This window comes from Grampus griseus, assembly GCF_964374135.1.
Source record: "Grampus griseus genome assembly, chromosome: 17".
NCBI lineage: Eukaryota > Metazoa > Chordata > Mammalia > Artiodactyla > Delphinidae > Grampus > Grampus griseus.
In genome coordinates, this window is record NC_139011.1 from 12,214,306 (window position 1) to 12,227,624 (window position 13,319).

The 13,319-nt window shown below is 53.9% G+C and overlaps 1 long non-coding RNA gene across 1 annotated transcript in view; it reads right to left on the reverse strand.

The window, feature by feature from the left end:
• The window catches only part of LOC309835539, a 230,352-nt gene that overhangs the window by 82,203 nt on the left and 134,830 nt on the right, over positions 1-13,319 (reverse strand). The window contains exon 3 of the long non-coding RNA XR_014298019.1: positions 3,221-3,357. This is a non-coding gene — a long non-coding RNA (uncharacterized lncRNA). The remainder of the gene's footprint in view (positions 1-3,220; positions 3,358-13,319) is intronic.

Sequence of the window (13,319 nt, forward strand, 5' to 3'; positions counted from 1 at the left end):
CCTTTAATATTGATTGTAATAACTATCACCCGCCATGATAACTGCAGTGGGTACTCATCTGTGCGGCCAGCTGCTGGGTAAATTGGACTGAAAGAGACCCAGAAACGCATTCGCTTTCCGGGGGTGGCTCGGACTCCCAGCCTCTGCAAAGCCCATCGCGGGCACCGTCGAGAAAGCTCGGCGTCTGCTGGTGTGACAGAAGTTATCAGAAGAAGCAAAACTAGGCACATTTTCCCCTAGACTTCTGAATCCCTCCTCTGCATTTGCCCTCATGTTTTGACATTAATTGAACTCTGTCTTCACTACTAAAAATAAACTCCAGGTCAGATGCAATGAGCCAAAAACCTCAATATGAAACCACAAGAAACAGTAATAGTAAAATGGGCCAGTAGCAGAGGTGTTTTGAGAATCCGTTTCTGTTTCAAGGGTAGAGTTCCGAGTGGGTCGGGAATTCTTTCAGCAAACACTCCGGACACTGAATAAAGGAAGCAACCTTGACACACGTAGCCCGTGGCCAAAGACCAGGGCTGGCTCGTGTCTGAGGACAGGCAGGCAGGTGCCTTCAGACACCCTCTCACCAAAGGCTAGAGAGGGCTGGCTTGGGAGTATCAGGCAGGACCCAAGAGATGCTCCCAGAGGGAGGCGGGCCCAGGAGAGGAGTCCAAAAAGGCAAGGTGAGCGTCAAAGGGAAGAAGGCAACGCTGCGCGCAGGTGCGAGGAGGGGCCGGGATGCGACAGAATTAACACAGTCAGGAGCCAGACAGGTAAGGAGGTGGGAGAGAAGCAGATAACAAGGGCTCCCTCTCGCTGAGCATCTCCTCAGGCCAGGTTCTGCAGCTGAGAAAAAGAGGCGTGGAGAGCTATAACGGACTTGCCCAGGGTCACAGCGGGTAGAGGGAAGTGCAACTGGGGTGAAGTCCCGGTTACGGCAGGAACAGTGCAAACAGTCCCAGGGATGGGAAGGGTGTGGAGGCCTGCTGTTGGCGTGCAGCCCAGGTGAGCTGATTTCTAGGCAGGATGAGGGCAGACGGGCTCCCAGTGGGAGAGCAGTGCCTTTAGAACACGTAGCACCACAGGCGCAAGCACAGATGTTTGGGCTTTTCTCAGAGCCCCTCGGACAGAGCAGCCCTGACCGGGGACGCCTTCAGGTCTGCGAGCCTCGCATTCCCGGCGTCTACTCCTGCTCTGTCTGCTCCCAGCAGCTGAATTCTAGGGAACTTCCTCTCCCAGTAGCCCCAGACAGACCTGCCAAGGCTTTCCTCCATCAACAGAACGGTTCTTCCAGCTTTCAGATTCTCCGCCCCAGTGACTGGACTGCTATCTGCCGTTTTCCCGGACGCGGGAACAGCTCGCTCCAGCCCTGCAGGTGCTACCGGGAGGGAGGGAATCCCAGAACAGGTGACTGCACGTCCACGTACGCACTCCTGCGCCCCAAGCTCATGGCCTGGACCGGGAGCGTGGGCTTCTGAAACAAAACTCAAGGACTGGTTGAGCGCTCGAGGGCCCAAGAAAGGCATGCAGCACTTTCACAGGATGGCCTGAGAGCTGCGCTCACTGCGGCTGCCTCCTGACACCAGAATCAGCAAGTAAGTAGATGGTGAAATAAAAGCGAATGGCGAACGTGAGCGTGCAGGGCTGCTGAGCGCCCGAGGACGGAAAGGCTCGTCAGCTCAGCTCCTGATAGGTCTTCTTCATACGCCATCTTCCAAGAGTCTCAAGGGGCAGCACCCTCTCCCGGAAGCCTCTCGGAATGGACAAGGGACCCTCCCCAGGCCTCCCAGATGCCTGGTGAATCTGCAGAACCCTCTGTGCGCCAGGGCCGGCCGCCACGTTGACCGAAGGGCAAGGCCTCGTGCCCTCCGTCTCTGTGGGTCACGTCAACACGGGCAGGAGCACATCAGCACGACCCTCGGCCGCGTCCTCAGTCCTACCTCCCTAACTGGCTTCTCACCAGCTCACACTTTCTCACCCAAGTTTCCACCCTCGAAGAGCTTTCCAGTGTGTGGTAGGACTCATTTTTCCTTTTTCCATCATGTTACTTATCATCTCAACACCTTGCTGAAGAAAAAGAAAATGTGACCGACCTCACTCTGTGCTCTACATCTTCAGCAACTTTCTCCCTTTGGTTCCCACTCTGGCTTTTTCTCTCTATGCCCTCTTTGTCAATGACTCATTCATTTGTTCTTTCAATGTCCACAGTGGGAGGCCCAACGCTGGGGTGTTAAGAGTCCTTGCTCTAAACAAACTCACCAGTGACCGGGGGGGGACGAGTAGGGGGACGGGCAGGGGAGGGCAGGAGAAGTCACATGGCACATAAAGCCATGCCTTCAACGGCCGGCTACAGCCCAGTGTGGGGAGGAATCAACTCTGCTCGGGTGGAGGGGGCTGTGCACGACCGAAGGTGATTCACAAGCCGTTTCCCAGGCAGACTTGGTGGCAGGTGAGAGGCAGAGAGAACAGCAGAGCAAGGACTGGGAAAGAGCCTGCTGCATGGCAGGACCTCTAAATGGTGTAACTAATGCATTGAAAACAAACAAACAAACAAAACCCTCTTCCGTTTGGGAGCATTTCCTCCACCGTGAAAGGCAGAATGGTAAACTCTTTATCTCCACCATCTCACTCAGCACCCATAACATCCTCCTGGGGCACTCATAGGACCCCAATTTTACAAATGAGGAAACTGAGGCCTGGGGAGAGGCCGAGGCAAGTAGCAAAACCAGGAAAACCGGGGTTTGCCTAAAGCCGTCAGTTTTAACCTCTCACCCTTTACCCCAAGCAGCCTGAGACGTGGCAGCTGGCGCGCGCAGTGCAAGCAGGCAGGGAGAGAGGAAGAGGTCACTTCTGGATGCCCCCGAAGGCCTGCTGACCTGATCACGTAATCCCAGCAAACTCAGCCATCCTCTCCCCAGCGTGGGCTCCACGCACCTCAGCAGGACGGCTGGACCATCCCCACCTTCTGCCAGGGGGGAAAGTGTGGTGCAGCCACCTAGGAGATGGTGGACTCCTTCCTCAGCTGGGGACAGAGGGATCGCCCCCCCGGCACAAGGTCCAGGCACTGAGAACCGGGTCCTGTGTATCAGGGTTATGGAAAGCCAGCTTCCCAAGCACAGGAAGCTGGGCCGAGCAGTCAAAAACCACACCCCAAGCTGTGTTGCGAGAGAGCACCAATTCCAACAGCCATCTTTGGTTCCATAAGGCTCAAGAGGAGAAAATCCCTTACCTTGATTCTTCACATCCCATGACAGTCCAGCTTGAGTTCAGGGAAGAACAGTTTTCAAGTCCCTCTGGAGTACTGAATGGATACGTATTCTTTTTTTGTCAGATTAAAGGCCCCTAAATCCCAGGTGGAGCAGGATGCTAGAAACATACAAGAAAAGGGAATATTAGTGTCACTGCTCACATGAATGAATTTGGTAATGAGAGATTTCATTCATTTAAAAAATAAGAAGTGCATATTTACTCTATGCTAAACGAGAAGCATCTGAAGAGCAGGCATTTACTGAGTAGCTATTATGTGCCAAGCACTGTGTTGGACATTTGACCACATGAAGCCACTTGACCCTACGAGATCGGTCTTGGCAGCCACGTATTTCAGAAGTCACGTAAGCAGCCAGGCCACAGAGGGTCAGGTGTTCCTGACTCCCAAGCCCCCCCTCCATCAATCATGGCCCCCTTCCTTCCCCGCTAAAGCTTTTTCATTCATCTGATTCCAGGAATTCTGGGTAGAGGGGAAGGAGAAACATACCCAACAACTTAATTCTGAGAATGGCCAGTCCCTGGAAGCCCAACCCATTCTAGGGACGGTGGGGAGTACGTGAATCATGGGAGCTGCATCAGAGTCACTTGGTTGTAAGCTTCATCTGCCCTCAACACTGTCATGTAGTAACATGGGATCAGTGGACACCATGCGTTACTCAGGAAACCAAAAACGTAGCCTCGCCAGAGATTCTTATCCTAACTGCTAATGGAGATGGCTTACATGGAGAGGCCAAAAGGGTGGAGTGTGGGGAATGGGACCCGGGGGCCGCCCCTGGTTTACCAGTTCTGGGAGGACCTCCTAAAATCCCCGGAAGCAGGGCTGAACGCTCAGCTGGGTGGGCGCAGACACGGACCCTCTCCTCTCCTTCAAGGGGCGGTGCAGCACCCACAGAAAGCCACACTGTCACATTTACAATGGGGTGATCCTTTCCCCTTCCAGACCTCCCTCCTGCCTCCCCCAATCCCCGCAAAATCTCCCAGCATCGTGGCTGCCAGATCGTCAAGGAGATGAGGCTCAGTGAGCACAGACTCGGGAGACAGAAGGCTGACAAGTTCTGAAGGGGAATTTGCCCTCAAGTCTGGGAAGAAGCAGAGCAGCACACAGGCTGCTCGCTCAGCTGAGAGAGAGGAAGCCAGACAGTTCGGATTCCCCACCATCAATTCCCTCTCTCTCCTCCAGGAAAAAAAACTTGGCCCCGGTTCGCCTCTCTGAAGACTTCTGATTGTCACATTCCTCCCTTGGATGCGTTAGCATCACGGACCGACCTACAAGAGCTCTGCAAGCCCCAGAGAGTTCCTGTCTGCTCCCATCAAGCGCTGGTTTAATCCATCCGAGTCCCAGTTCCCAGCAGGAGAGGGCAAATCCCCCCTCCCTCAGAGAAGCCCCCTGGACTAGCCATGCGCTGAGAAAGATGCCACCCTCAGCACATCCACGCTCCCTCTGTGGGCAGCCTCCCACGCTTCTCAGACATTTTGACCAGGAAAGCACTTTTTCCCTCATTGTCGAAATGCATTCGCTTCATTACCCAAAAAAGGCAGCAGCCCAGCTTCCTGGTTGACTATAGGCTCTTGTCAGAGTGCCTGGCTTGGCATCCCAGTTCTGCGACTGAAAAGGTCCTTTGAGGAGCCTGCGCGAGCGACTTCAGCTCTCTGAGCCTCAGTTTCTCATCTTAAAGGTTTGTTCTTAGTGTGAGGTGAGAATCTCCGCAGAGCTTAGCTCTTGGCCTGGTGCCTTACGAACACTTAGAAACGTCAGCTGTCATTAGTACCGCACTTAAGTAAATGCCCGGGCCCTAAATTCTTCGTCTCCTCCCAATAAGGGGGGGAAAACAAGGTCTCCCCTCTTCCTGTCTCACCACCATGACTTGTTCAGTGCGAGGCCTCAGTACACGGGGGGCTAAGGGAACCAGCGAAGCCAACGCAAACAGCACTAAAAGCTGAGGTCTGCGTCACAGCTACTCAGCTCCAGGCCTGGCTGTGGCTCTCACATCTCAGTTTATTCATCTGTGAAATGGAATGGATTATGACACTTACCCCATCTCCCAGATGTGCTGCCAGGATTAAGTGAGATAGTGCACACAAGAGCGGCTCTGTAAACTCTGAGTACTAGGGAAATGTAATATCCTCCCGGCCTCAATGAGCACCTACCAGGACCCCAGAGGTCAGGTCACAGGTATGAACTGGTGTGCAGGCTCATCCCTACACCCCTTCTCCTTGTAAGGAGCCTACAGGAACCAGAAGGTCAGCTCCTACAGAAAAAGAGCCTCTCTCCAAGGCAGCCAGACTGATTAATGTTTTTAATTAATGTTTTAAACCATATGCACGGAGCAATGTTCCATGGAAATTAGGGAGCTAAAATTTCTAACTTTCTCCCAGGGGTCGGCCCAGCCAGAGAGAGGCGCGAGGCCAAAGCACGGGGAGGGGAGGGCGGCCTGGGCTGGCCAGGGTGCGAGTGGGAAGGTCACAGCCCTGCCTCAACACACGGAGCCTGACAGGCCGTGCGGTCACGTAGAGAGACAAGCCAGGGAGAAGGGAGACTGGCCGGGCACAGGGTGACAGGACGCGCACGGCTGCTCCTCCCAGGAATCTGGCAAGTGCAGCAGAAGAGGAAGCGGGGCGGCAGGACGACGCCCAGCAGGTAGCATGTGCCCGGGGCCTGGGCCTGAAGGGAGAAGGGGCTGCTGCTCCTAGACCTTCCTGCCTGACACGCTGTCCAAAGGACAGACTTCCACCTGCTCTGTGGCTCTCAGAGATACTCTACACTTGAACCTGAACCAAGGGGGCCACGGGCTTTCATAGGGATGCTGACAGTACTTCCCTGATGTCTCCCGGGACGGAGGGAGATCACTGCTGGGGCCCAGCACTGTGCTCTGATGGACAGGGAGCCTGAGTGCCCATGATGGGCAGACCCGTGACCCCCAAGGTCCCAAGGAAGCGAGAGGCAGATGGGGGCCCAGACACCAGCCCCCTGGCCGGGACCTTCCTTGCTCTGCCTATAGCATTTCAAGCATGTCACAGTTCCAGAGCATCTACTCTTTTCTACCACCTGAAAAATCGGGCTGTACCATCTTCCTTTCTCCAACGAGAAGGTAAGGGGCACAGAGTGTGACATACAGCACCAGTGATTAATCGCCAGCTCTGCTGTGAGCAAGGCCACCATGTCACTGGGCAGCCGGCCCAGACGCCACATGGATGCCGCCTGGGCAGCAGGGCCACCTGGGCACACTGATGGCAGCCAGGACCAGCCACCCCATACAGGGCCCCGGGCTGCTTGGCAGGAAAGAGTGAGCCAGCCATGAAATAAGCGACCGCACGAGGACTCCTGACCTGGAAATCATCAAAATGCCACCCGTTCACAGCAAACGGACCATAGTGGTGGGCTGCAGTGCCTACAGGAACAGAGGACAGGACAGTTTCCCCCAGGAAGCCCCCGAGAGTAGGCCCTGGCCTTGGGATGTGTCTGTTCCCCCCGGAGAAGGCCCTGGAAAAGGACATAAACACAGGTACTGCTGTGCCTCTCCTGGAGGGGCAAAGCTGGTGAAGGCCCCAGCCTGGCTCACACGCTTGCCCCGGGTTCTATGAGATCCAGCAGGTCAGAGCGCAGAGGCAACGCGTGCAGACTCAGAACACAGGCTGCCTGGGTCAGAGCTAGTTCCCACCAGTCCGCACCCGTGCACCCTGGGCAGTCTACTTAACCTCTCTGATCATCATCTGTAAATCAGGGCTGGTGAGAGCAGCTACCTTCCGAGACTGGGGTGGGGACCACAGCAATGTACGTAGAAAGTACAACGCGATGTGTGGCTCAGGGTAAATGCTTAACACTTTTGTTATTCTCAGTGTCTAATCGCTGTCATTATTCCTGTTGCCTAGCAGGCAGACTGACAGTCCTGGATTTGAATCCCACCTCTGCCACTTCCTGGGAATGTGACCAGGGACCAGTCACTTGGCCTCCCTATGCCTCAGTTTCCTCATCTACAAAAGATGGACCAGCCACGTGGCACCAGCAAGGATTACAGGGGCACACGTAGCAAAGCAAGGGGGACAGTATGAGCTTTCAAGGATGAAGGCCCTGACCCCAACTGAGGGGCATTCTACAAAGTGACTGGCCTGGACTCTTCCAAAATGTCAAGGTCAAAAACAGCCGAGGAACTGCTCTAGGATAAAAGGAGGCTGAAGAGACATGGCCACTAAGCACAGTGCTGACCTGGAATCAGAAAAAAACAGTCCTAAAGGACTGTTATTGGAGCAACTGATGAAACTATGCATGGCCTGTGGACTAGATAATACAGTTGTAGCAATGCTAAATTTCCAGCATTTGATCATTACACTGTGGTTGTGTAAGAGAATGTCCTTGTTCTTAGGAAACACACGCAGAACGTTTAGGGATAAAAGGGCAATGTCTGCAATTTACCCTGAAATGGTTCAGAAGAAAAATTGTGTGCGTGTGTGTGTGTGTGTGCGCGCGTGTGTGCAGGGGGCGGGGTGCAGAGAGAGTTAACAATCTGTGAATCTGGGTGTACGGTAGTTCTCGTATCATCGTTGTCATTTTTTCTGCCGGTCTGAACTCATACCCAAGTAAAAGATGCCCAAGAGCTGGGGGTAGGGGGGTGCGCAGGAGGGTGGTAACAGGCCTAAAGGTCTAGTACAGACCGTCCACGCAGGCGCAAACCGTAAGCCTTTCCCACCAAAACCCAGTCACCTGATGTCTAAATGTTATGATTTCTTGTGTAGAATGCTACAAAGGATAAGGCTGAAGTTGAATTTGAACTGCCACCCCTCCTGCCAAGAAAAAGAAAGACAGATGAGGGCTACTTCTCGCCCCAGGGCCAGGCTTGGGGGGCCCACATCCTTGCCCCGCAGCGGGGGGCGGGGGGCACCCTGGAGGAAGGGAGAGGCAGCATGGACCACAGCAGCCAAGGCTGGCTTTCGCTACGTGCCAGGCAGTGACATGAGAGCTGTCTGCATCTCGAGTCATTTGATTCCCCCAAGAACCCTCCAGGCAGATTCTACCGTTATTCCCCTTCCACACTGCAGGAAACTGAGGCTGGAGACAGCCCCCTGCCCAGGGTTTAATCTGGAGCACGAGTGAGCTGGGATTTGTGCCCGAGCTGCAGCCACAGGATTTCCACAGGCAGCAGGGAGGCAGGCACTCCAGGCCAGGGAGCACCCAGCACCAAGCCCAGCCCTGCCCCTGAAGCCGAGGCCCCAGGCCCCATAATGCTGAGGTTCCAGTGCAGCCACAGGGGGCTGAGATCCAGGCTCCCCGTCCTGCGTTCTCCCCTCAGGGCCACCCTAGCACTGTACGCATTTGATGCTCGACACCTGTTTTGAGATGCGTTCACAGAAACACAGCTTCCTTTTCAAGGAGTTTCAGCAACGCAAACTGTGTGGGGAGACCCAACACACTGGGGACATCAGTGTCATCAGCGAGGAGAAAACTGGGTCTGGGGACAGAAGGGGTAGGGGTCTTCGATGAAAACTCTTTTATCCCTTCTGTGTCTTGTCCTGTGAATGACTTACCTCTTCAAAAATGTTTGTTCACTTATTTCTTTAATACGAAGTTAGGAAAGGAAATCAACCCAGTTCCTGTGTAAGCCTGCTCTGAGTGTGAGCCATTCCGCGCTGTGCAATGCCGCGTCGCTGTACACAGCTGTCACTCACTACACATCCTCCTATTTTCCGGGGTGGAGGGACCAGAATGATTAAAGACCCAGAAGGAGCAGCCCAACCCATTACACTTGAGGCTGCTAAGATCCGGTGGCCAAGAGACCAGCCCGTGCCGTTCACAGCAGAACTCCAGGGCTGCTGTGAAAGCGAGGTGGGAACACCACCTAAAGTAGTCCTCTCCCAGTTTTCCAACTCCAGTTCCAGGAACTGGGCGGTGCTCTCAGCCCTACCTCCACCCAGGAGGCGGGTGGGGACTCTTGGGATGGCCATGTTACAGCTCAAGAAACAAAGGCACGGGATACGTGGGAACAGTGCCCAAGTCCTCCGCAGGGGAGAGGCTGGTGGGGAGTGCAGAAGTCCAGCTCCGGAAACAGTTCCTAAACCCTACCCTTCCCCCAGGAGGGAGAGTGAGGACCCACCTCTGTCCCATGAAGAAAGGATCTAGAGTCACGAGATTCCCGGGTTCCCAGCCAAGCTCCCCACAAAAGCTGAAAGCATGGGGGAGACAGCATTTGACAGCACTACCCCGTGTGTCAACGGAAGAAGATAATATCTGTGAAAATGCTTTGTAAACTGTAAAGTTCCGTGCAGATCCTCCCATCAAAAGAGAGGGTGCATTGGTACCCGGGGGAGGAAGAGGCTTCGGGAGGGTCAGCCTTACCAGGCAGCTCTCCCTGAAGCATGGCAGCATTTCACCTCCTGACCTTCTACCCCAAACTCTCTTTTTCATACCTGCACTTACATTCAACTTTCTCTCACGAACATCCTCCCACCGCCCCTCCCACCCCAGGGGTGTCAGATTGTTAAATCAACCCCAAGGTAAATAGTTTTCGATTCTCCAACCCCAAAAACCTCCCTTCCTGCCACTGCACTTGGGTCTTGTCACCCAGAACATCAAAGCTAGCGTTTTCGGTAAAAGCCTTTCAGATCACTTGGGTGACGTGTGAAGATAAAAACAACCTGCCACATGCCAGGCTGTGGAGCACACCTTGGTGCCCAGTGGGGAGGTGAGTGGGCTGGGAAGAAACGGCGAGCTGTACTGGCCAACACTTTGCAGGGAGTCCAACGCCCTGCCCCCCCTCCAAGTCCAAGTCCGCTGGGTGACCTTGTAAGTCCCTTCCCCACTTGGGCCTCTTGCCAAGGAAGGGGTTGGATGGCACAATCTCTAGGTTGCTTTCAGCTCTAAAATTCACTGATTCCATCTCACCCTCCTTGCTCAGAGTCTCTACTTCCTGAACTGTGATGACAGTTGATTTACATACAGGAAAATAAAAGCAACTACGAGGTCGCTCATACACTGGGCTGTAGTTTTTGGTGACTCACAAAGGAAAACATACATGTTTCCACTCAGCTCAAAAGAGTGGTCCCTCCACTCTCCAATTACTCAAAAGTCACTAGGCCAATGGGAGCCCTGGGGAAGTTCCAGGCTACCGGGAGTTCAAATGTCAGTGGACGTAAGCTCAGCAGGGAATTTCCCATGGCGGACAGGTGCAGCAACAGGTGGGCTGGAGGGAGAGTCCCCTCCCTCCCTGAGAAAAACAGCCCTTACCCATTCACTCTCCATCTCGATAAGTCATCTCCTAGGGAGCCAAGGAAACACCGGGTCCAACACTGGGCCGGGGCCCACCTTCCAGGAAGTCACACCCCAGAATGAATGTCCCCTCTTCCAGGAAGCCAATGTTGCACCACCACCCTCCCCAAACCCCGTAGCTTATAAACCCCATAAGCGCAGCAATGGGGGCTGGCATACAACAGACGCTGAAAAATTCATTGCTAAAATAATAAATACTTGCTGGATGACTTAATCGTGCCGTTTCCATAAAGCTTAAGTAATTCCATCCCCCAAAATACTGGGTGCCTGTTGCGTGCTGGGTACCGGGGATAGAAGGGTGAACAAGGTAGACATAGATCCATCCGGCCATCCCCCAAAGCAACTGCCCAACGTGCTGGCAGAAGATGACCCTCAGCTGTCGGCCTCCTTTGGCGACTGTCTTGGCTGTAGACGCTGCCTTGCCCAAGGCGGCACACCCTCCCGAGGGAGCCTTCAGACAATGACTGATCAGTCTCAATTCTGGGCGATTCTCAAAGGCCATTCTAGCGCCAGGGCTCCCAGGGGGTTGGCTGGGGTCTTGGTTAGCCATCGTCACAGCTCAGCTTCTCCCTCTGCCCCTTCCTGATTTCTTCCCCCTCAGTTTCACAGCTGTTGATTCCAAAGGCACCCCACAATAAACATCCCACTTACTAACCTCAATCTCAGCATCTGCTTCCCAGGAAACCCAACCTACAGCAAGAAGGTCCTCATGATTGATGATCAGGCCCTGTGCCACCAGGATGAAGGGTTTAGGGCCAGGACAAGTGAACGGACCACCCCTAGTTGGGACAGCCACATTATTGACAGGGATGCCGAGGCTGGGCTCAAGGCTGTGATCAATGAAGGAGAGCTGTGAATGAGCAAACACCTGCAGTAGTCTTAACATGTGATGAGTCCCAGGTCCTTAAGGAAGAGGTGCGTATGCTTCATCTGTGTCCTCCCGGCACCCAGTACAGGAAAGGAGCTCTGTTGAATGATTCAGTGATGACTGGATGGACCAATGGATATATAAACAGACATACTTGGTTGGACGAGAAAGTCACACCTAAAGCAGCTAGACAACAAATGAAAAATAATGATTCTGTATAGGTTACATTACGTCATCCATGTAAGCATTTCTCGTGGTGCTCAAGAAATATTCACGATGAAGATGACAAGAGAGCCACTCACAGAGAACTCCCTAGAGAAGGTGACCTGCAATCAGCAGCTTGAAAGAAGTGAGAGAATGGAGGAAAGCACATGAAACAAGAGAAACGAGGCATTAGCACTGGTCAGCTGAGTTCTGACTGCTCGTCAGATACCTGGTACATAACCACTCTCATCGTGGGGCTGCCGTGACAGCCCAGGACGTAAGATAGGGGATGCCTTCCATAAACATTACATCCATCACCGTGTATGTGGGCTGTGATGTTCCCATTACCAGGGGAAGCAACGTTGATGGAAGGGCCTGAACACAGTACTGCAGTTTGGAGACTTAATCCTACAGAGACAGGAAGACATCGGGGTTGTGAAACAGAGGCGTTAGGTGGCAGCTGGGAACCTACGCTTCAGAACTGGTGCAAGATTTCTTCAATCATCCATCCCTTAGGTTTTGGACGGTTGCTTGGGATGCCTAGGCTGCCGTGTTCCCGAAGCAGATGGGGACTTGGGAGGCGCCTAGAGCCTCCATTCTGAGACAGCAGCCTCAGAGGCAGAATCAACACTGGAGAACCCCAGGCGCCAGCCTCAGTCCCCCTAAGAAATGTACAGACCCTGGGGGGCCATCCTCACCCAGGCACCCACCCAACCCGCTGACAGTCCTCCTTTCTGAGGGTGATGCCCAGGGAAACAGACAGGAGCGCCGAGGGAAGGGGGAATAAATAGACAAGAGTAAGTTGTGAGGACAACGGGAAAGGGATAAAATTTACTCGGGAAAATTATGAAACGAGTGATGTCACAGAGGCTATTTGTTCAGCAGGACAGTGTATCCTAGAAAACACAGAGGACTCTGGCCTATTACTCATCCCTGAGCTGGGAGCATCTAAAAGGCTAAATGCTGGGGCCATCACAGGGGGTAGGCGGAGGAGACCCACCTCCAGGGCCAGCGGGATGCTGAGTGTCAGGCTGTACAGATCTCAAGAGGCAGTAAAGCCCAGAGTTCAGGAAGACAGGCTTTGCTGCCGAGCGATCAGGGTTGGAACTGAGGCTCCACCACTTCCTTCCTGCACGACCTGGGCTAGGAAGAACCCACCTCCCAGAGCCTCTGCGATACAAACCTACCAGAGTGCCCACAGGGACCGAACAGCACCTATGCAAGGCACTGGACGTATAGCGAGCACCCAAAAGTGACGCTGCTGTTACTTAATCATCGGTCACAGGCATACGTAAGAACCAGCTGGTGCTACCCTTTCCAACTGCATCCCACAAATCCCTTGGGCTTCAAGAGTCTCCTGTGAGGCCCCTCCTGGGGGCTTAATGGAGTTGAGGAGGGGGCAGCATGGGGACCATATCCCCATTTTGACTCCAACAGCCCTGCTTTAATTGTTATCTACATAAGGCCTGCACACAGACTTCAGCTGGGCCAAAGGGGTTTGAGGGCTTTAAGAAAGCGTGAAAGCTTCGAACATTCATCCTCTTTCTTTACTAAAGAAAAAAAAGGAAGCTTCAAGAATCAAGGGGCGGACTTCCCTGGTGGCGCAGTGGTTAAGAATCTGCCTGTCAATGCAAGGGACACGGGTTCGAGCCCTGGTCCGGGAAGATTCCACATGCCGCGGAGCAGCTAAGCCCGTGCGCCGCAACTATTGAGCCTGTGCTCTAGAGCCCG